We start from the raw sequence: 24,061 nt of genomic DNA, 5'->3' as shown, positions 1-24,061 counted from the left end.
TGTGAATGAATTCTTTTACACCCATTTTACAAAGATCTCTGAATTTTCTGCAAAACACAGAAAGCCTTCTTCCAAGATGGCAAAGAAAGGGTTAAAAAAAAGCTGCTTCTTCTGCCTTTATTTTCCTTGAGAGAAACAAGATGTGTTGTGGTTTATGTCATAAAGTTTCTGATCACGCAAACAGGGTGGGGGGGTTCATGAATTATAAAACACTAAGTCATTCTAAAACTATGGGCTATATGGTTCCTATTGCACACTTTTTATGGCATTCATGAAGAACTCTGCTTTTTCACATGGCAAAATTTCCAGGACGAGGACACAAAAGCCAGCCACAACTCTAGCTCAAAATAGATAATTTGATGAAAAATAGACCTAAATCAAAAAGTAATGTTTTAAGTGTAACTGTAAAGCCAACAATTCTCATTCTTTTTAGATAATTCAGAAGCCAGATATCTATTAAGTCTTTAAAAATACCTGATAGGGAAGTAGGTTGGTGTTTAGGGGTTAAATTGCTGTTGATAGTCTGACTCTGAGTGGGCTAGGGTAGTAGTGGGATAAGGTCATAAAAACCCAGGCCATCAGTAAGAAGACTCGAATGTTTCTTCCACCTAGAGACAATAGGATTAAAGAGCTGGAGAGCGCCGGCCCTGGTGGCCTACTGGTTAAATTCATTGTGGTCCGCTTTGGCAGCCCAGGTTCGGTTCCCAGGTGTGGACCTACACCGCTCTGTTAGTGGCCATGCTATGCTGGTGGCCCACATACTAAAAAATAGAGGAAGATTGGCATGGATGTTAGCTCAGGGCAAATCTTCCTTAGCAAAAAAGAAAAAAAGAGTTGTAGAAACTAGAAGGGGCCATCCGTCCAGGTCCTTCCTTTGGGCAAGTGAATGTTGAAACCATCAGGGTGGTCTGTTTATTTCTTGAGGATCTTTTATGAGATGGGGACCACACATCTATTAGCAGGGTGTGACAGAGCATGATGCTGTCTGGTCTGCTTAATGTTCAAGGTGTTTTCCCTGGCATTAGACAGAAAACTCTCCTGTTTATATGTTCTTAGTTATTTTTGGAGACCAACGCTGCCTCAGTTGTTGACTGATTGTTCCGGAAGCTTCTTTTGCGAAATGGGAAGGCTTAATAAATCCATGCTGATGATGTGCCTTCTCTGGCTGGGCGCCCAGCAACAGATAGAAAGCGACTTCTCTCCCTCCAATAAAAAACATCCAGCATCTGAGTCTTTGAGAGGCCCAACCTCATAAGGACAGTCCTGCGGTGGGGCCCTCATCCCAGTAAAGGTCAGCATTATGAGGTGGAGCCACGTTTATGTGATGTCACCTGGGCAGGGAGTAGCACTGGCTTTCCTGGAGCATCTCTGCTGTTACAGTGGTCCCCTCCCGTGGCTTTCCACCAGCAATGGTGTACAGGGAGCAACGGGGAAATAACCCCGAGCTGGAGGGATGCTGGGCAGGCGCCAAGCTGTCTAGGCTCATGCCAAACCCAGACCCAACAGGGAAGACACAGAATAAATAGATGAGAGGATAAAAGAAAGGCATTTCTTGGGTGGGTCTGATAAAAAACTGCCAAGTCTGTATCTTAAACATTTTCTCTCCAGTAAAATTTTAATCTGTCACCTTGGGATGAGGTCTGTGTGGTTAGTTTCCTTCTAAACATGTGTCCAGCTACTTGGTTTGGTCATAGGATTTTTTTAAAGCAATGGTGAATTTTTTATAGATTCCTTTCTTCTCTCTCTCCTACAACAGACCTGAGAAAAGAGCTCAAAACCAGAACACTATCAAACCCTTTATGAAACATTTGGGGCTAATTATCCTTGCTGGAAGTCTCAGGATTTTTTTCCTTGCCCCGCCCCCCCCGCTTTTTGTTTCATTTTAATGGAACACAGTTCAAGTCTTATAAATGCTTAAATATGTAGTCGTAAAGTTTGAGATGTCTCATGGGCACCACTGTCTGCAAATCTGCCAGGCCGGGCTCTGCGGAGGTTCAGATTCCAACTGGTTTCTGACTCTAACAGCGTGATATATAAACTGGGCTGGGAGACGTTACATGCTTCGTGCGACAAGTTGTTTAATAAAGCCTGCTCAATTATATATCCAGGGTCACCCCAGGAAATCTTGCCACCTTCGCATTTAAACCAAGAGGGGACATTATACTTTGGCCGTTGTTTCTCCTCATCCAGTTAGCATCAGCAATGAAATCCTTCATTTCCTTGCTCATTACTTTGGGCTTCGAGGAAGAAGCCAGACCAGGCTAGGGTCAGATGCTCCAGTTTCACCTCATCTGGCTGAAACCAATGCCATAAATTGGAGCTCAAGCCTTATTTACACACGCTCTAGGATTTCCTGTCCCCTCTCTCAGAGAGTCATACCAAGTGGTTTAAGGAGGTAAAAAAATAGGATTACCCTGGAGTAGAATCATTTTGGGCCCCACAACTATGAGTTGGGATCAAAAAAGGCAAAGAAAGGCATCTGATCTACTCTTAATTCTGTTTGGTCACAACGCTGCCCTGACCCAGCACGCCTGGCAATGAGGAAAATGGAGGAGGCTGGGACAGCCAGAGAAATCAGAGGCACCATGAATGCTCCCTAAGCCTCAGAGCTGGAAGGACGAACTCAGCTGCACTTTCTAGGCAGGCCTTCCCTGAACTTCAGGAACATACCTGATGGGTTGAGGGCCTGAGGCTGGAACTAGGAAGCTGAGATGTGCTGGTTACCCAGAATCCCCTGCTCTCCCTCCTCCATCTTGTCAGAAGTCGACTGATGCTGGAGGCTTCTCAGGAAAGGAGGGCATTTTTCTTATCACAACAAAGATTTCAGGTGCTCCTGTGTAGTAGTCACTTGTATTTCCCTGATATAATCTTCCCAAGTCACACAAATGTGTCTTATTCAGTGAACACGCTGCATTTCCCTTGGGTGGCTGATGACTCTAAAAACTCTAGTGGCTGATGACTCACTTCTTAGTGGTGCTTTACCATGGGAATAGAATCCAGTCTTTCTTGTCTTTTCTTTTACTCCCTCCAACTTCCACTTCTTTTCTCTTACTACCATTCTCTTGGCTGAGCAATAAAGTGAGCAATGAGTTAAAAAATAATGTGGGCAGCCTATCATGGTTCTATGAGAAGAACGGCGAGCGAAACTATGGAGACAATAAAAAGATCAGTGTTGCTGGGGTGTTAGTGGGGAGGGAGGGGTGAATAGGCAGAGCACAGAGGATTTTTAGGGCAGTGAAAATACTCTGCATGATATTGTAATGGATGCATGTCATCATACTTTTGTCTAAACCCATAGGATGTACAACACCAAGAGCGAACCCTAATGTGAACTATGGACATTGGGTGGTTATGATGTGTGAATGTGGGTTGATTTTTGGTAATACATTCTGGTGAATGGTGTTGATAATGGGGAGGCTGTGCATGTGTAGGGGGTGGGGTACATGGGGTATCTCTGTATCCTCCTCTCAATTTTGTTGTAAATCTATAAGTGCTCTAAAAAAATAAAGTCTTTTAAAATATTGCATGTGAAAGAACTGGTGAAGCAGAATATGTGCCAAATCAACCGTGTGTTCAGTCAGTTCGACTGTCTGTCTATCTAGACCCTTTGGGTCTGTTTGGAATTTTTGTAAATGTCTCATTGGTTAGTTATTCTCCAGGTCATCAAGAGTCAGCAAGAGTAACTCTGTACTGGCCTTTGCAAATATTCAGGCCTGTGCGTGTCCACTCACCTAAAACATACTTATCAGAGTGTTCCAGGATTTTCTTGTTGTTGTGCAACCAAATATGGTTCCCAATGAGTGGCCTTGTAATAAACAAATGTTATATATTTATGCTGTTATACTGTTCTTCTTTAAATCTAGTTTATATATTGGGAGTTTAGCATACGACTCCACATAAAAAAAGTGTTTTGCTGCTAAAATGTTGGTCATGAAATAGGCAATCAGGAATCACTAAAGGTATTGATATTTAAGCAGACACATGATGCATCCAGTGACGGGTCAATGAACTGAAGGTGAAGACAGTGGGATGACAGTGGGGGAGGGAGTTAGAGGTTGTTTGCAGGAAGCTCAGAATGGGGAAAAGGTCTGAACGAGAGAGCAGGTGGTGGAGATGGGCAGAGGCTCCCTCAGAATCCAGAAGCCCATGGAGAGAGGAATTTTAAAAGTTAAAATGCAAATAATTGATCTGATTGTTCAAACACCTTATGACATTTGCAATAAATGGATACCGTAAAGTATGGCTACTCACTGGGCCGTAGGAACTGGATGTTGCTCATTTTTAGTACTAATTAAATCTTTCGTTCAATAAATACAATTCAAAACACAAACTCAAATGGCTTCTATCACTATTTAACGACTTTTCAAAGCCTTTCTCTTTCAAGACCGAGTCACTCAGTAAACACAGGTCTGCCATTGACGCACAGGACACAAGAAGTTGTTGACCCCGGAATGCGAGACTCGATGAGAGAAGCTATTGCCATGTTCTAAATGAAAAGGTTTCTGCTTGCGTTTTCTAAAACTTGATTTTTTAGGTACAGTTTTGCTTACAGCAATTTACATCATTCACATGGGAATTAGTACATGACTTCAAGTTAAGTTTTCTTTGTGTATTCCTCTGCTTGTGTTGGAAGATATGGCCTGGGTCCTAGGAGCTCGTGTCTAGGGCCAGACTTAATCAAAAGGAAGTCTGGGAATCTTTTGTCCTTGCAGCCCCACATAAAGACCAGAATTGATACTGCCAAGATTTTTTAAAAGCTTCAAACATACTTACATTTTCTAAGACCTCTTATGACTTATAAGGCAATTTCACAAGCTTGCAATCTTCCTATCAACCCTACTGGATAGAGTTTATAAATCCTCATTTTGTAGATAAGGACATTGAGGCCCAGAGTGGGAAAGTGACATTAGAAGTTAATAAGTTCCACCAAGTTGATAATAACTGAACTTGGGTGTGATAGTATGATTTATAATAAGAAAAATATTTTTGGTCCTCATCCCTGTTCCTGGCACAGAGCTCCTAAAACCACGGGAATTTACTAAGTGTTAAGAGTGATAAAGGTATCTTTTGTTATTCGTAACAAGCTCCTTTCAACAAATCTGAGTTTATGTTATAGAGTGACTTTTGGAAAGACCCTAAAGATGGGGGCTGGTTGCCAGGGGAGCCAACTGTGTGATGAGAGAGTTGGAAATTTTAGTCCCACACTCCCCCTCCAGGGAGGGAGAGGGGCTGGAGGTGGAAGCAATCATCAACGGCCAAAGATTTAATCAATCGGCTTACATAAGGAAGCCTCCATAAGAACCCCAAAGGATTGGGTTTCAAGAGGTTTTGGACTGGTGAGCATGTGGAGGTGCTGGGAGAGGTGCACCTGGGGAGGGCACGGAAGCTCAGCTCTCCTTTCCCCATGCCTTGCCCTATGCCTCTCTTCCATTTGGCTGTTCCTGAGTTATATCCTTTTAAAATAAACTGGCAATCTAGTAAGTAAAACGATTTCCTGAGTTCTGTGAACTACTATAGCAAATTAATTGAACCAGAGGAGGGGGTCGTGGGAACCTCCGATCTATAGCTGGTTCAGACATGTAGGTGACAACCTGGATTTTTGATTGGCATCTGAGGCTGGGAGCAGCCTTTTAGGATTGAACCCTTAACCTGTGGGATCTGACGCTATCTCCAGGTAGACACTGTCAGAATAGTGTTGAATTGTAGGACACCCCTCTGGTGTCACAGAATTGCTTGACGTGTGGAAAACCCAAACATCTGGTGTCAGAAGTGAAGTAGTGTTGTAGCAGGGTATTGAGAGTTGAGAAGAAACATAAGAATGTTTTCCCTTTTCACTAGGTTTTCCGACACCAAGCTCCAAGCTAAACTCCTGAGATTTCTCAGAGTCTTATTTCAGAAGCAATGGTTACGGAGAGCAGACATTCACATCTGTGTAGATTTCTCTTTGGAATGCATGAAATAAGATGCTAGTCATTCTTCATGTCATCGAGAGTCAACACTTCTTATGAGAGATCCCAGCATCTCAGAAAATGTTTCTTTAATTAGCAGTGTTACGGACTTTGCAACATGTAGCCGACTTCCCCAGGAAAGAATCTTGTGGGTTAATTCAGTGTGACCTTATCTTGTGTTAGAAATTCTCCTCCACCCACAGCTGGTCCTGTGGAGATGAAAAACATGCACACGCCCTAAAATCTTGTCCCAGATGAGTGACTTTGGGGGATGCTAAATTCCCAGGCAGGCGGAGGCAAACTAGAAAAGGACACTTGCCTTTGTTGTTCTGGCTAAATATTACTAACGTTTCAGTGTGATGTTATTTCTGGCACCATCTTGATGAGTGACTCAAAGGCTGGTTTTAACTTGGGGAAGGTCTGATTCTCAACAGATTTCATTTCTGTCTTCTCTTATCTCTTCACTGAAATTCAACTAATTTAATATTGTGTGGATCTAGCTGGAGGGGATAGAAAAACAAGTCAGATCTGATCTTTCCATTCGAGATGCCTACAGTAGGAGATACAAGACATGATGTCAGTAATGCTATTTCAAGACAGAATGATGATAATACCGGAGCTGCCCAGTGCTGTAGGAATTGAGTGTTTCAGAGAGAAGTCTAGTTTTCCATCCACTCCTTCCCCGCTCCCTTTGCTCACCATGCTCTAGCCATATTGTCTTCCCTTCCTGGAAGAGGCCACACTTATTTCTGCCTCAAGATCTTTTCACTTGCTCTTCTCTTTGCGCTCTGTTCTTCCTTTAGAACTTAGCTTGCCAGTTCTTTCTTATCATTTGGGTCTCATGATGTCATCATGTTAGGAAGACTTCCTGATGACCTTCTTCTGCTTATTTGTTTAGTTATTATCTCTCTTGCACAATAGAGCGTAAGCTTCCCATATATATATTTGAGAGTCAAGGATAAACTATGCCGTGAACGTACTGATACTAAAAAAATCCCAAGAGTCAAAGGGAGTCTACGGAGAGAAGAGAACAAGACTGAGAATTGATCTTTGGGTTTATCCATTTAGGTGGAATGAGGAGCAAGATGAACTGGCAACAGAAGCTGAGAAGGAAGAGGAGGGGGAGACCAGAGGGAGAGAGAAGCCAAGGCTGCTGAGCGCCTCCAGGCGAAAAGGTGATCAAAGCTACAGAAACGCTGAGGACGATGGGAAACCGGCATTGGATGTGACAAGTGAATGGTCACTGGTGATTTCTGAGGGAAACAGGGACTTAGGGGCAGAGGCTGAGATTCTGAGGGTTTAAGGAGTGGGTGGTGAGGATGTGGGGGCTCTGGGAATTGTGTATTCCACCTGATGGTTCCTAGAGAAGAAAGGAGAGAGTTAGCATGCTGTCTTGGGACTGTAGAAGCTTGAGAAAACTGTCTTTAAGGATAGATGGGATGATCTAAGTTTGAATGCAGACTGAGAGGAAACCATAGAGGGGAAACATGGAAGGTGAAAGAAGCAGAGGAGAGTTTCTAGAAAAAGCTACTCAAAGAGGTGTGAGAAAAAGAGCATGTGAAGAGCTTCAGCTGGCCAAGTTTGGGGCGGGGGATGTCATCCTAACCGATAGGAAAACATTAAGGATGATCAGGTCATATGATCAAAATCTTACAGAGAAGTAGTAAGTGAGAATATCTGTTCTCTCAAGTTTTGGAGTTCTTAAGTTGTTCTTTAAGATTTTCACCTTAAATTAGAAGTGACTTGTTTTAGAGCCAATTAAATCTGGTTTAAATGAACATCTCCAAGATAGAGCAAGTGTGATTTTTTTTGTTTTTTTACAATGTATATGGTTTTTTTCTTCTTTGTATATGCTTTTTGTTTTATGATTTTTCAGGTAATATATGCTCATTATAAAAAAAGTCGGAAAATGCAGGAAAGTGAAAGGAAGTTAAAATGTATCTGTAATGTAATTCCACTCCCAGAAATAACTGCTATATTACAGCATGATGGCAAAGAGCGTGAATTCTAGAAGCACCTGCCATGGTTTGCATTTGGCTCTGTCATTTCTTTTTTTTTTTTTTTGAGGAAGGTTAGCCCTCAGCTAACATCTGCCTCCAATCCTCCTCTCTTTGCTGAGGAAGACTGGCCCTGAGCTAACATCCATGCTCATCTTCCTCTACTTTACACGTGGGACGCCTGCCACAGCATGGCTTAACAAGCAGTGTATAGGTCCGTACCTGGGATCTGAATGGGTGAACCCCAGGCAACCAAAGCGGAACGTGTGAATTTAGCAGCCGCACCACCGTCTGGCCTCTGGCTGCGTCACTTCTTACCGAGGGACCTTGCAAAGAACATCACTGTTTTCATATGTCAGATGGAGATGGTGGTGACAGTCACTGCCTGGCAGGGCTGTGGTGAGGATTAAATTATATAATGTCTCCAGAACAAATAGCTGGTACCTGCCTTATAGGGAGTATTCACAGGTGCCTACTTTCATGATAATGGCCTTTTCCACCTGACTCTTCCTTATAGATGTTCTCCCCTTGTGAAATGGAAATTGCTCTGCTAGAACAGCTGGGTATCCTGTTTTTGTTCTCACACACCATTAGCTTGTGAACATTTTCCTGTAAATTTCCGACATTTCCCTTTTCATTCTAAAGTGAGCTCTGGCAGGATTCTCCCAAGAAAAAAAAGAACTGCATATTGTCATTACTCTTGCAGTATCAGCTATTTTTACCCTTTGTGAAATTTAAGAACTCAGCCGTTCATAATCACCCAAGAGGATCGCTTTGTAAAGAATCACCACAGGGCAGTGGCGGGTCCTTATTCCTTCTTTATGAAAACAAAAGGGAAGCAAAAATGAAGGATCCAGCACTGTGCTAGGACGTCAGGGCAGAAGCAGACCAAAACGGGTGCAGTTTTCAGTTCTCCACTCAGTCTTTGCTGCTTCTCTTGAGGTTGGGATGGGTTTTTACAGAAAAAAATAAAAGTAGAATTCTCTTTCTAAGCAGACTTTCCTCTTGTGCTCAGTGTCTGGCTGTCCAAGTAACGGGAAAGGGATGTCACATGAACAACATGGCCCCAGACACTGGTTTCACAGTCCCTTGGCAGCATGTCCCCGTGCCCTCCTGCTGGCAGCCTGTGTGATGGTTGGGGTCATCAGCAAAGCTCCTCCGAGGTAGCGCCTAGAGTATGTCACAGACCTGCGGGCATGGGTACAAAACCCCACACCCACAATCCCAGAGCGCCCATGTGAACTGCAGGACTGCCACACAAACCTGAGTCATTGTCACCCTTTTAATCTGTGAGACCTTAGATGGGAAGTAGGCTAGAAACAATCAGCAAATTGTCTTTAAAAGCAATTTGAATTTTCTTCTAGTAAAGGACATCAACTTCAATTCTTTTAGCCACAGACACAATTTTCTTTCTGGGATGGGCCCCATTTTTCAAATGTCACAGGATCTTCACAAAGCATACATCATATTCAATTGTGTGAGGTAGTCATCCAACCCGATTTTAATAATTCTGCTCTTAAATGCCAGTTAAAGGGTGATCCATCGTTCTCCTACCCCAACTTTCTGAAGTGCAAATGCACGAAGAAGGATCCGGCAGCTGCTGGGGCTGACGGACAGCAGGGGTGGAAAGGGATCTGTCTGGCTCCAGGTACCTCCGCTCTGAGATGAGCTGTCCATTAGCCCGCGGGCCTTTAGCATAGGGCTAGGTGCTAACCCTTGAAGTCTGGAGTTGCATTTCCTTCCTTAATTAAAAACACACTGTAATACCAGAGGTGGCGCCTAATTGCAGGCTTATTTGCCAACGTGGAACCAATGCCCTGCCGGGGTCTGCTTTGTTTTGGAATTTCTAGTGTATTAAAGGACCTATAGAGAAACTATGTTCCATATGTAAAGACACCCAGGCTTCCAGAAAAGCAAAATGCAAGGCAGGTGAGGGGGGTTGGTTAGCAGTCAAGGCTGGGAGAGGGAGCAGGACATTGATCTACGTAAAGCAGCCTGGACAAAGAATATTTCTATATTTTCCAGATTCTTCCATTCTCGGTTTGAAATTGGTAATGCATGTGAAAAATACGAAGGTGGTTTTTGTTTCAAGCCCTTGCAAATTCATCTCTAAAGCTGCTGCAAAGGGCCTTCCTGGCAAGGCTAGATCTCTAGGAGTGCTTAAATGATGAATAAAGGATTCAGAAGGAAACCACCACTCTCTGTGGAGTACCTCATATGTGCTATACGATATGCTGACTGCTTTAGGTGGGATTTCTTGTTCTCAAAACTGTCCTGGAAGAAACTGCTTTTTCACCCCATTTTACAGAAGAGGAAGCTGAGGCTCAGGACAACCAAGTAGCCTGCCAAGTTCATGCCACAGGCAAAGGACGGACCTGTGTTTGAAGGAGACAGGTAATTTGGACCTCTATCAGTCTGACACCAAGGTCTCTGCTCATCTCAGGTACACCATTAGGCTCATCTACAGTCACTAGCTGCACCCCCAGGCCCACTGCAGCATTCTTTGTGATAGCCAAGACCTGGAAGCAACCCAAGAGTCCATCAACGGGTAAATGGATAAAGAAGTTGTGGTATATATACACAATGGAATATTAATCGGCCATACAAAAGGAGGAAATTATGCCATTTGTAACAACATGAACGGACCTCGAAGGCATTATGCTAAGTGAAATAAGTCAGGTAGAGAAACACAAGTATTGTATGATCTCACTGATATGTGGAATCCAAAAAGCAAAACAAAACAACAAACTCATAGAAAAAGAGATCAGATTTGTGGTTACCATGGGCAGGGGGTGGGGGAGGGGGAACTGGATAAAGGTGGGCCAAGGGCACAAACTTCCAACTGTAAGATACCTGAGTCCTAGAGACGTGATGGACAACATGATGACTATAGTTAACACTGATGAGCAGTATCTGTGAAAGTTGTTAAGAGAGTAAATCCCAAGAGCTCTCATCATAAGGGAAAAAAGCCTTTTTTCTTTTTGTATCTATATGAGGTGGTGGATGTTAACTAAGCTTATTGTGGTAATCCTTTCACGATATATATAAGTCAAATCATTATGCTGTACACCTTAAACTTATACAGGGCTGCAGGTCAATTATATCTCAAGAAAACGGGAAAAAGATAAAATCGCTAGCTGAGGGGAAAGACAATAATTGTGGATGCAAGTCTGTGTATTTTTCCCGGTGGCACAGAAAACTGTGAATTAAATTTAGATTCAAAGGAATTGACTTGAATTTCTGAGCAGCGTTCACAATTTGGAGAACAGCACAGGGACAGAGGAGCAAGAAATACGCCAAGGCTACTCGCCAGTGTTGGCCCTCAGCAAACGCCTGGGAGGGGCAGAAAGCAGGAGATTTTGAGCATTTTTGAAAACTGAGAATCACAATGAGTTCCACATTCAGTTCTGATCCTCTCTCCAGCCCCCACACCGGGCAGGCACTTCCTCAAAGCCTGAGAACTAAGTGTCTGCTTGCTCAGGAGATTCTTGTTAAATAACTGGCTTGGAAAGTCGTGAAAAGTCAGCAGGCTCTGAACCAGAGGGTAACCCAAACAGTTTATTAATGACAGGATCGGCCCTCTCTGCCGCCGATGGCTCTGACTCTACAGATGTGTGCGGAATCTGTCCCGAAGCTGAAAGATTCAACAAATAGACAGGTTCCTTTGAGAGGCTGTCCTGCCCAACTGTTTACGTTTATGAGCCTTCACACTTCTTTTTGGTTTGTACTTTACCATAAACAGAGTCTAAAGAAAATGCAGGGGGTGTTAACCCTCCTTTGCTGGGGAAAGCACAGGGTCTCGTAATGAGAATCTCGCTGGGGAACGGGAATCCTTGATGTTATTTCTGGCTACAATATGAATTCATAGGGTTGAGGAAATCACTAGCTTTTTTCTGCCTTCAATTCCCTGTTCCAGTCATTCCTATTTGTGTCCTTGTGTCTCTTGGGTCCCCAACTGTCTCTTTCATTCTCTCTCTCTCTCTCTGAACTGTAAGCCACTTAGAAGGTTGATCATATATGGTAACTATGAACACAGTGTAGATTCCATCCCCCCCACCTTTGCCCTTTGCTTGCATTATTTTTTCTATTTGGAAACCCTCCCCTCTCCTCCAGCCTACGTGAATCCTATCCTTTCTTCATCTTCCTCCTTGAATCCTGCTCTGAGCTCTAGTCCCTTCTTCCTCTGAAATTCGACAGTATTCTTATCTGAACTTCTCACCTGGCCTCTATCGTCTCCCTCTATGCTTTGCTAGTTATCGTCTTCCTACTTACCTGATTTACCCAGTTGCTTTGAAAGTTGTAGCAAATACCTTATCCTGTCCTTTTGTGTTTCTCTCTCAGTATTAGCACAGTAACTGGCATGGAGCTCAATAAATGTTTGTTGATTGAAATGTAAAACAGAAATGTTAACAACGGCAATGGTTACCCTTTATTGAATGCTGTTTACCAGCATGGTGCTAAGAGCTTTACCTGCAATCTCTCACTATTACAAGGAAATTTTGAGGTCTTATTTATGCCCATGTTACAGCCCACATTACAGTGGAGGAAACTGAATTCAGTAACAAGATAATGATCACCTGACTGGCAGGCGGTGGAACTGAGACCCAGCCCTAGAGCTGCGGGATTCTGTGACTACCGTGTCACCAGGCCCAATCAAGAAATCTTTGATGTTTGATTAAAACAGCAATGAAACGAATCAGAGATCCTTGCATTTATGATTCACGTGGCTGTAGAAATGGTGGGCTGGCAACTAGAACAGAAGAAGGAAGGAGATAATGTGAGGATCCCGTGAATACGATTTCGCAGGCAGCACGTTCTCATAGGACCCCGTGGAGGCCAGATTGCCGAGTGCTGCAAACCCTGAACTTTGAAGGCAAACTGGGTTTGAGTCTTGGCTCCACAGCTCACTAGCTGATTGATCTTGGGTGAGTGACGTAAAGTGCCTCGTGACTCAGTTTCCTTGTGTATAAAATTGGACATTAATGGTACCTCGCTCATTTGGTTGCCTTGAGAATTCAGTGTAAACATGTGAAGTACATATATATCAAGCATTAAATAACTGTTAGCTGTTATTATCAAGTACCTCTAACCTAGACCAAAGCAATAGAATCTAGGCTTAAAGGCAGAAGTGGGTATTTCAGAAGAGTCTTTGGGGAAACAGTTTTGTTTTTATCCTTCAATCTCAAACACAACAAAGAAACTCAGATAGGTAGCTATAGAAGAAGAGAGAGAAAGGCACCCAATGACTTGTATCTTAAGGATTACCAAATATGCCAAAGCCACGCAGACCAGAGACTCTGCTCAAATGGCTGTGGGAGTGGAGTGAAGGGCAAGCACCAGGAAGGACCTCCTGCTGGTAGATGGCTAACAATGCAGTGTGTGAATTGGTGTTTTCTACAATTACCAAATACAGTGATGAACAGCCACATCAAATCTCGCTTCTGATGGTTTCCTATGAGCTTCATGACCTTGGATTGGTGACCTTACCTCCATTTTTTTTCTTTCTTTTTTTTTTCTGAGGAAGATTTGCCCTGAGCTAACAACTGTGCCAGTCTTCCTCTATTTTGTATGTGGGTCACTGCCACAGCATGGCTAATGAGTGGTGTAGGTTGGACCCTGGGATCTGAACCCATGAACCCAGGCCACCGAAGTGGAGCATGATGAACTTAACCACTATGCCATGGGGCTGGCCCCTCTATTTTCTTATCTGTAAAACGGAGCAATGATAATGGCTACCTCTTAGGATCATTGGGAGAATTAATGTCTATGTAAAGCATGCTGAACAGAACTAAACAAACCACCTTTAATTTATTTCACTTTGTATAGTTGTAACCAGTCTAGACGAGTAGTTTTCTTGGGTGGTCAAGATGTAGCCTTGACAGAAGAGAAGGGATTACTCTAAATTAACAAGATTCCCCAGCTCTCCAAGTATTTTATTCTATACAATGGATTAAACATGGGTCATTTGTTAGATGGCATTGGCTGGAATTCTGGATCCCTTCTTCTCAGCAAGCCCTCCCCCACCCCCCCACCAGTGGCTGCCTGATAATGTCTACCCACATTCAAAAGCAGTGATTTTTGCTGTTGTGGTCCAGATTTGATATCATCAGTGGAGATGCTCTGAATCTCCTGCAGAGGCCTTTTAGAGAAAGGCCAGGTTGTGTCACAATAGCTGAGCCAATTTTTTCCAAGGATTTACCTAGGGCTTCATGGGCGTGGGAGGCAAGCTAAATATAACATCAGTTGTTCAAAGGAGCCCACACAAACCTCTTTTGTGTCCTCCATTCCTACCCCTGAGCGCACAGTGAGAGCTGGCACTTTATGTCCTTCTGCTGCCATGGCTGGATCAGAGTCCTCAAACAAGGTGTCAGTTGCAATTTGCCCCCCAGGGCTGAATGTCAACAAGCACTTCCTCTTTTTCAGAAAATGCTTGGGTGTGCCCTGCACCCTTGACTTGGCTAAGAGAGAAAATAAATGGCAGGTTATTTGGCCCAGACTGGTAGACGCTGTGGAAAAGCCGTGGGGGCTGCCCCAGAACAGGGAAATCACAACAAATGCTGGCTTAGGGTAGCAGAAGCAGAGCCGCATGGTGTGGGAGAAGCAGCCCCGGCGCTGGGATTCAGGCTCCACAGGGAGGAGAAAACAGAGGGACCTTCAGATTTCTAGGAACCACTAGCCTTGTGACTTTCACTCAGCTGTGAATCCCCAGCGGCATCTGCTACCCCAGACACCAAAATGGCCTACTTAGCATCTTGGGTCACAGTTTGTTTATGTCCTGACAAAACCGTCTGTCAAAAGACTTCCTTAAATTTCTCCTGGGAACTTAAAGGAGGCCCATGGATAATAATCCTATACAAATTTTGGAAAATTAAGGATTTTTTTCATCTTTGAGAAATTAAGGAATATTGTTTTGTATCCCCATTCATTTCTTAGATGAGATGATACAAAAGGATAAGATATCTCTAAATTTGCTTATATGTTGTAGCAAAGGAGTAAGTTGATAATAATGGCTTGACACTATTGAGTACTTACTATTTATCAGGCTTGGATTAAGTATTTTCCATACAATGGCTCGTTCAAGAGTTCTTATTTCCATTTTATAGACAAGAAGATTTAGTCTGGGAATTGGGATTCATACCTAATTCTCTGACTCCAGGGCACATACCTTTAACCTGGGCTAAGCTAACCCTCTGTGGTAACCAGGTCAGCTGCCCATCCACCTGCTCTTCCCAGAATCCCTGGCGGTTAGGTTGGCCATGTAAATGTTCTGGCCAATGGGGTGTGAAGAAAAGGGAAGAACACCGTTTCTAGGTCAGACCGATAAAAAACTCTGAAAGGTGCTTCCCTTCTCTGTCTTCCAGGCCACTGAGTCCCCGGAGGAGGACAGAGTTATAGGATGACCCTGAAAGATCCCATGGAAGGTTGTCTACCAAGGAGGACACGTTGGACTTACCATAAGTGAATTTCTGTTGTAAGTCACTAGGATTGCCAAGGCATCCACTGCAGAAGCCCACGCTACTTTAACTGATGTACCCTATGATAAAAATTAATGGACTGTTCACAGTGAACAAGTTATTGCTAGTGGACCCTGATGGCGGAATTGCCACCTAGTTCTAAACTGCATGTTTTCTCTCAATCTGCGGGCCACAAGGAGGAAATTCTCCTCTAATTTAGGAAGATGATGGAGACCCATTCTCCATTTCTGTCTTCCAAGGGGAGTCAGCAAGACACAAAAATAATCAGATTGCATAATCTTCATTTATTGGGAACCCATCTGCTGTGGGGATGAGCTCATACCCTTGAGAATGAAGAAAATTTCCAGCTGAAGCTGGTTGGTGAGGCTTCCAAAATAGACCAGCTGGTTTTCACCAGGTGCAGTGGTGGGTTAGGACAATGCTTAGTGAAGAGTGTCCCGTGGTCAAGTAGCACGGTCACCGTTATTGTAAATGATGTAAAACACATTACACTTATCGGACACGTGATTGTTCACCCTAAGAAATTCAGTATGCTTGTCCTCCTGTCTGCTGTCCCAACTCTGAGTCAGTATATAGTGTTAGTCTTGCCTATCCTGACACTCCCTTTGCCTAGTTAACCCCACCTGTCTTTAAGATCGCTGTTTGTATATTGCTTACTCAGGAAGCCTTCCCTGACATCTCAGAACAGGTGAGTTCCCCTGGGTACCCTCCTAGGCCACCAGGTCCCTTTCTCCTCAAAGCACTGACCTCCAATTTTAGTTTCCCATGAGTTTCTGCAACGATTCTATTAACACTGTTGAGTGAATGAATGATTGTCAGATCTCCGCCATTGAAACGGAACCTTTATAAGAATAGGGCACCACGTTTTGTTTTGTTCACCATCCCATCTCCAGATACTGGCATAATTTCTGGCACATAGCAGCAGGTGTTCATTCATTATTTGTTAGATGAATGAATCAACACACGAGTGAGTGAAGAAACGGATGAATGAATGATCTTCACCTAATTAATGGAGAAGCTGAGGCAGACATATACTCTACCCGGCTTCACTGTAAAAGCTAGAAATACCATTTGGAATCCTCGGCTTCAGCAGCTGCTGTTAGCCATCCTCTTCCAAATGACTCTGTTGAAAGAGACAGCTCTCAATCAGCTGGCACTGCCATAGCCCATCATGGCCCCAGAACAAATGTCACTAGCATAGCTGCTGAGATCCGTCCCCACAGAAGGCCAGCCACGACCTTTTCTGAGCCTCAATGTGGTTCTTTATTTATAACACCTCCCAGGCGTGTCGAGAATCGAAAATAAGAGAATGCATTTGAAAGTACTCTGTAAACTATAAAAAGATACGCATGCTTGTTTTTCTTGAAGTTAGGAAGTATGCAAAATTGTCTCTTAGTTGATGGGATTTTGAAAAGACCCAAGTTTGTGAAGAATAGGACATTTCAAGGCTATTAGGCAAAGATTCTCCAATTACTTAATCATTTTTTCAAGGCAATGGCAGGGAAATTAGATCCCGCATAGTCTCCATCAGTCCCACCCAAAGAAACCCTAAACAAGCATGCATTTTAAGTAAAACCCTGGCTACTCTCCTTCCAATGGGATTACCATCTCCAGGCCCCAAGTAGAAATCTAGAAGCACTCACTATTCAAAGAGAGTTTGATGTTGGTCAAAAGCTAAAATTCTGAATTGATTCCCATCTAGATTAGCACATGTTGGGAGAGACTGACTCAAAGTGAGAGATGGTGGGGGCCGGTCCAGTGGCACAGCAGTTAAGTGCGCATGTTCCACTTTGGCGGCCTGGTTCTCTGGTTCATATCCCAGGTGCGGACATGGCACCACTTGGCAAGCCATGATGTGGTAGGCATCCCACAAATAAAGTAGAGGAAGATGGGCACAGATGTTAGCTCAGGGCCAGTCTTCCTCAGCAAAAAGAGGAAGATTGGCAGCGGATGTTAGCTCAGGGCTAATCTTCCTCAAAAAAAAAAAAGTGAGACATGGTTGATATAGTAACTGACAGCTAATTTTAAACTTCCAAAGTAGTATTTTCTCACTGGAACCAGGAAAGTACTTTCAAGGAGGATGAAAACATATCCATGTCAGACTCAAAAATATTTTATGAACAAAGTAAAAACTGAGCTCTTACACTGTTTGCAAATATGGTCCACATCAAGAATTAGAAAATTCAAGAATGAGAGTTTTGCTTCTGATCCTATTGCAAAGACATGACTCCATGTCAATGTGAGAAGATTCTGTTGCAAAAGACAAGGTGTGTGACATGCAAGCACACTGGGGGGAATGCAAACATAGCATCCTTTACTGACAGGAACCAACAGCTGTAATGCGTGGCAGCAAAGGTTAAAACAAACAAATGCTCAGACTTTGCAAAAGTTAAAAAGAAATCTAATAAATTTGCTAATTGTTCTTGGTGCAAGCCTTTTTTTCTCCTTGAACCATAAGATGTACTGTAGATCATCAAAGAAAAGGCTGAGCTCCATGCCATATGTGGGCATGAAACGGTACCAAGGGCCCAGCCCTTTGAAAACATACATGGTCATAACGAAATGATGAAAGGGGAACAGCAAAAATAGCAAATTGAGAATCAAAGCTTAACTTTCCACATGTGGAAACGTTTGCTGGAATCATGGCATCATCTATCCATCCCAGACCAGTTGTATTAGCTGTTTCAGAAGATACAAATGAATCATTGAAAACCCAATCTCATTTTAGAGGAATTGCTCGTCATTAGGAGAATTTACCCCTGACATCATTATAATTAGTCATACAGACAGTTGATAAAGTTGTAGTTTCGAAATAGTTCATGTTTCTAGAACCTTTCAATTTCAGAGTCACGAGTTCTACTAAGAAGAAAACACACAAACCGTTTTCTGTGACTACAAATCCCATCTTGGGATGGTAAGGCGATCTCATATATTAGCTCATTTAGCGCCTTGTTTTTCTTACAGTGTTTGTGGGAAATGTAGCGTATACAGGTCATTTCAGGCCTGGCTCTGTGGGCCACAAAGAGCTAGTGTTAGAGCCTTGGGTTAGAACTGCTAAATATAAGCTAAAAAAAGCACTCTCCCCAAATTCCTGACTCTCATGTGGTCACTTTAGCCACTGGTCTGTATTTCCTTCTAGAAACAGCAGGGATGGGTGAACCACAGAAGATTTTAACACAACGTAAGAGACGGTACTTCTTGAAAGAAGGTGGGAATGTGCCCTGAGACAATTTTCCTCTCCTAGTTTCTCTGATATATCATATATCTAAAGTTCAGGAACACCAGGTATGTTGCTTCTTTCTGCTTTGTTCAACGGGCATTAGAAAATAGAAAAGAGAAACAAAATTGACAACTCTCATGAAGGGTGCAGTTTCTACAAATAGACCAAAATAGAAAAAAAGAAAAAAAGAATTATTGACGTCCAACTTAAAAAAATAATAATCTAAAACAGACTCACATATGCCACACATATGTCTTCCACATCTTTGGGGCCAGAAGCAATTTATGGCACGGCAATCATTCAGGTTGTCCATCTTATTTATTTTATCTTTCCTATGGTTCATATTGCACAACCAGGGATGGTGGGGGGTAGGGTGGGAGGGTACAGAGGTGGGTTCCTCGTGAAGATGATGAAGCTTAGACCTGATGACTCTTCACTTCTTAGAGCATCTCCCAGGTCTCTGGGATAATTCCTAACAAAATGTGCACATTGTCATATTTGCAAAATTGAGCTATTTGTAATTCTAATCAGTCATAACCAATGTCTCTTTCCACGACAACTTCCCCTCTGTTAAACTTCCTCTCTTGATCAGGTAGCGTCGGAATCACCTTGGGCATTTTTTGGAATTCGGCTAAGGGGAAGTTGGGTTGGCATACATGTAGTTTGGATTTAGCAGGATTCATGTATGAGATTCACAGTGATTTCCATCTATGAACAGATGGAAATGGGCTGTTGCATGGTAGGAATGGCTTCCAGCTGTACTCCTCAAACTGCCTTGTCCATGAAGGTATGGAGTGAGATCTTAGATATTAGTACCTCTTACGGCACCTGGCAGTGGAGGTATGTGACATCCACATAGGACAAATAGGGTTTAACACTCCAGGAGCCAGAAGCCCGTGTGTGGAGCAATCTTCCAACATGAGACCAGCAAAATTATCAATAGAGGATTTTGTTCTTATAACCTCTAGTCAAAATTGGAAGCTTTTCCCCTGTCAGGAGTATATAATATGCAACATACAAATTACAATGGCACCATATAATTTTTTCTTTATCAAGGGAAATAGAATGCAATTGAGTTTTCTAGAATTCCTGTGTTTAGAAGGCACACACCTGTACTTTTACTATAAATAGCTAGTAAGTTCAATAATAGATCATATATAAAAGAAACTTGAGAGAAGGCTTTTCGGATTTGACAACAATTCTACAAATTTGCACAATATTTTCAATGACACGTTGTGAGTCTGAAACAAAAGTAACAGTAATGAAAGGACAAATTTTGATCAGCCATGCTAGAGGAAAGACCAACTTATCTGCCCCTTCTCTCTCAGTAGAAAATACTCAAAGTCATCGGCTCGTGAAGAAGAGACCAGAGTCGGCAGTCCAGATATGTAGGAAAAAATGTATAATAGACATGTGTTAGGCAGTTAATTAATAAACTTGGGTCATTTCTCTGGTTTTGTGATGCATATGATATTTGTCAGCTTTCTCACATTTGTAATGTGTTGTGTTTTTCCTTTCACATCTAAATTGGTATAATTTTTTAAATTATTTTCATTTTAAGACTTCCCCACCCCTGATTATAGAAGTTTCAGGCTCCACAGTTAACCCTTGTTTGGGAGAGAAATGTGATAAAGTACTCAGAAACACGGAAGTTCCTCAGAGAAGAGACTGGAGCTGCGTGCAAGGCTGCAGGACACCCGGAGCCATTGTTTGGGAGGGTCACGGGGATCTGGAAGCGAGGAGAGCTTCCCTCCAGAGCTGTAGTTGAGTCCTGTTCTAGAGAAAGCCACTGCCACGCTAACAAATCAGACCCTCTTCTTCGTCTGGGGTAACATAGGTGCTCTTGCTCATTCTTGCAATAACAATAAAGGCAACTAACATTTATTGAATGCTTCGTACGTGCCCAGCAGTAGGCATAATTTGAACTATCTGAGTTAATCCTCATGATAGTCCTGTCTGGTCATTACTCATGACCCTCAATTTTAGGGTCCACGTAACACTTTTTGTTCTCTGTTAGTAGTTCCTACTAATATCATGATTCACATGTAAAGAATACAGATTGCCAGGCCTTAACTTCAGCTGTTCTCAATCATTAAGTCTAAGGTGGGGCTTATGAAATTCATATACATATATATAGATTCAAAGTGGCCTCCAGTGATTCTGTTGCTGCCTGTGTGGTTTTTGTAAACCTCTGCTCACTACCCGACAGTAGAATTAGGCTCCTTCTGCTCGAGGGCTCTCCGAATGGATTGCACATTAGAATCACCTGGAAAACTCGCGCAACCTCCCAACACTCAGGCCCTAGGTCAATTAAATCAGAATCTTCAGGAGCTGGGCCTGGGCACTGCGGTGTTAAAAGCTTCCCAGTTGAATTTAAAGTTCAGCCAGGGATTGACAGCCATCACTTTAGCCAATGGAGAGGCTGGAAACCATGAAAGCGTTGCTATGAAACAACAGAAAATGCATCTGTTGGTCTCTGCCCCTACTTCCCGACACAGAGCTCCTAAACCCCTTGTAAATTCCTAAGTGATCAGAGCACTAGGAGCATCTTTTCTTCTAGTATTTGGTCTTTGACCCTGGTTCCTGACAAGGTGTTTAAATCGCTTGGAATTTCCTGGGTGATAAGACTGTCTTTTATTCTAATGAGGTCACTCTGGGTGGGTCTGGATGGGGCTTGAAAGACCCAAGAAATGGTTAGAAACTTGCAAGTTTCAGCTCCATCCGCCATCCTCTGAGAAGAGGAGGGGGCTGGAGATTGAGTTAAAGATTGGTCATGCATGTGTGAAGTCTCCATAAATATCCTAAAACTACAGGGTTCCCAGAGCTCCTGGGTTGGTGAACGCATCCACGTGCTTGGAGGGTGGTGCAGCCCAAATCCATGGGGACAGAAGCTCCTGCACTCAGGACCCTTCCAGACCTCACCCTATGCATCTCTTCACCTGGCTGTTCATCTGCATCCTTTATCATACAATAAACTGGCAAACATAAGAAAGCGTCTCCCTGAGTTCTGTGAGCTGTTCAACTAAATGACTAAGTCCAAGGGGGTGGTCATAGGAACCTCCAACTTGTAGCCAAGTCAGGACAGAAGTTGTGGGTAACCTGGGGACCTCCTACTGGTGACTGGTGTCTGCAGTGGGGGCAGTCTTGTGGGACTGAGCCCCTAACTTGTGGGGTCTGTGCTGACTCCAGGCAGTTAGCGTCAGAATTGCTTGGTGTGGAAAAGCCCCACTTCTGGTGGCACAAGTGTTGTGAGTGTGACAGTAGTGTGAGAGTAAAGGAGAAACACAGGAAGTTTCTCCTAGACAATTGCCTTAACAAAATACATAACAACGGCCATTAATCCCCTATCACTGATAGAGACATTCTTGATGAATTTTTCCTAAGATAAAAAGCAGTAAGAATACAGTATATTTAAAAAACCCGCATTTCACATTTGCACATACTTTAGTACTTGCTGCATGCTTTCACAAATATCCCCTTATTGAATCCTTACTCTGCTATGAAGCTATTACTCACACTCTATAAGAGAAAGAAAAGGCTACGAGACAAAGGTCAAGTTTTCCTGGAGCAAAATTAGTTTCTCTCTTCCCTGGAAGACTCTATTTATCGAAATGTAATCATTAGGTTTCTTGACTCTTCCCCAGGAGGCTGCGAGCTCCTGAGGATGGCCAGGATTTTCTTTTTTCTTTAGACCAACTCTGCTTGCCAGTGTGAATGGGGGCTGGGAGTAGGTAAAGCTGCCCGGTAGATGGTGAGTCTCGTCTGGAACTCCTTCAGACCACCCCCAGTCCAGCGCAGCTGCTTTTGGCTTCTCAACCTTCTCCCAGCCCCTCCACTTTGCTCTGCAGACAGCTAACTGGTCAACTTGGCCCCCAAATCGGTCAACTAGTTTAGATTTGCCATCCAGCTTTCCCCTCGGCAACCGCTTTCCAGACCCACCTGTGGGAATTTCTGCTGGCTGCAGATGAGGCTGTGTGGGTTACAGGCATCTGCTTCCGGGGCTGACCAGCCCTGCTCGGCCAGAGGACCGTGGACAAGCACGAGGGGTGACTAGCCTTTGAGTTTCAATGGCCCACCAGGGGCTGGGCCCATAACCGCTGTTCAGTAAATGTCTGGTGAGTTGAGTTGAGATTGAGCGGGAACAAATTTTTTTTCCAGATCTGGTGGCCAATAATTCAACGTTCTCTTTGCTACACTTTAATGTTATAGAAAGTCCTCAAAAAGCCCCCTGAGGTGGGGCTAGCCCACCCTGCTTACTCGATTTAGAAGCTTGGTTTTTCCATAACTTCATGAGACACGAGAGAACACAACAGGAGATGAAAGGAAAGTGGGGGACAGAGGTAAGGAGTCAGGACCCTCAAACTCATTCACAATCACAGCAATGACTAAGAAGACAGAACCATTTTCATTAAGGAATTAACCCCCCAAACACCAAGCTCTTTGAGATTTGACTGTAAACCAAGGTTTCAGAAAAAGCTTTGGATGGACAAACCAACCACGGGACTGCTTGAATCTCCCATCTGGGAGATTTTTTTCCAGAGTTCTTTCAGATTCACAATTCGTCACTGGAAACATTGCAGTGTAAATTTTTCAGATTGTTGTCAAACTTGGGAAGACTTCTCTCAAGTTTCTTTTATATATGATCCATTACAGACACATCTGCTGTTTATAGGAAAACTATAGGGATGTGCTCCTCAAACAGAAGAATTCTGGAAAAAAATCTCACTTCCAGAAAGCACTCGAATGGTCTTCACTCTGTCTGCCAATGGGGAAATGAAGAAGTCGGAGCAAGGCTGCTGGGAGGGCAGTGCCCCTCCGTGAAATCAGCTCAGCACTCTTGGGCACGTCTTTCCAGGAGCTGTCCCTTCCATGCAAATCCAGACATTCCACGAGGAGGGGTGCAGGAAGGAGCGGCTACAGCGTCCTGCATTGTTTAACCATTATGGTTCATTAAGGGATTAGACGTCGCCAAATTACGCCGAAAAATACAAAGGCCAGCTTGCCTGCTTGGTTCCCAGCGGTGTGGTGAGCCAGCTAACAAACAGAGGACCAAACCACTCCAGTTGACTTAGTGAAATAAACTGGGTTACAAAAATCCGTCAACCGAGGAAGAGCTAGTGACATTGCCTTCAAGAACCAGGTCAGGGAAGAACCCCCCCAGCTACTTCGCCTCTGGGTCAGTCTGGTTCCTTGCTCTCAGGCTGGGCTGGGGCTGTCAGGACTGAGTCCCGGGGCAAGCAGGGACCTGGCTTAACACCACCAGTCTGGACAGATGGACAGATAAGGAAAGCAGACGCTCTCCTCTCCTCCTTTTTAAGCGCAATGCACCCCTAGCCAGGTAACTCAGAATGACCACCCTCCTGCAGAAATTTTTCTCTCTTTTTCTTACGTTTGAGAAAAAGAGGATGTGTGTGAACATCT

General features: G+C 43.5%; 1 protein-coding gene across 23 annotated transcripts in view; it reads right to left on the bottom strand.

The window, feature by feature from the left end:
- Positions 1-24,061, bottom strand: part of FRMD4A (FERM domain containing 4A) — a 586,106-nt gene that overhangs the window by 251,273 nt on the left and 310,772 nt on the right. The gene's annotated exons all lie outside the window — the stretch shown is intronic.

Source organism: Equus przewalskii, chromosome 30 (assembly GCF_037783145.1).
Source record: "Equus przewalskii isolate Varuska chromosome 30, EquPr2, whole genome shotgun sequence".
Classification (NCBI taxonomy): Eukaryota; Metazoa; Chordata; class Mammalia; order Perissodactyla; family Equidae; genus Equus; species Equus przewalskii.
The sequence above is the reverse complement of the archived record's forward strand: the minus strand, read 5'-3'. Positions and strand labels throughout refer to the sequence as shown.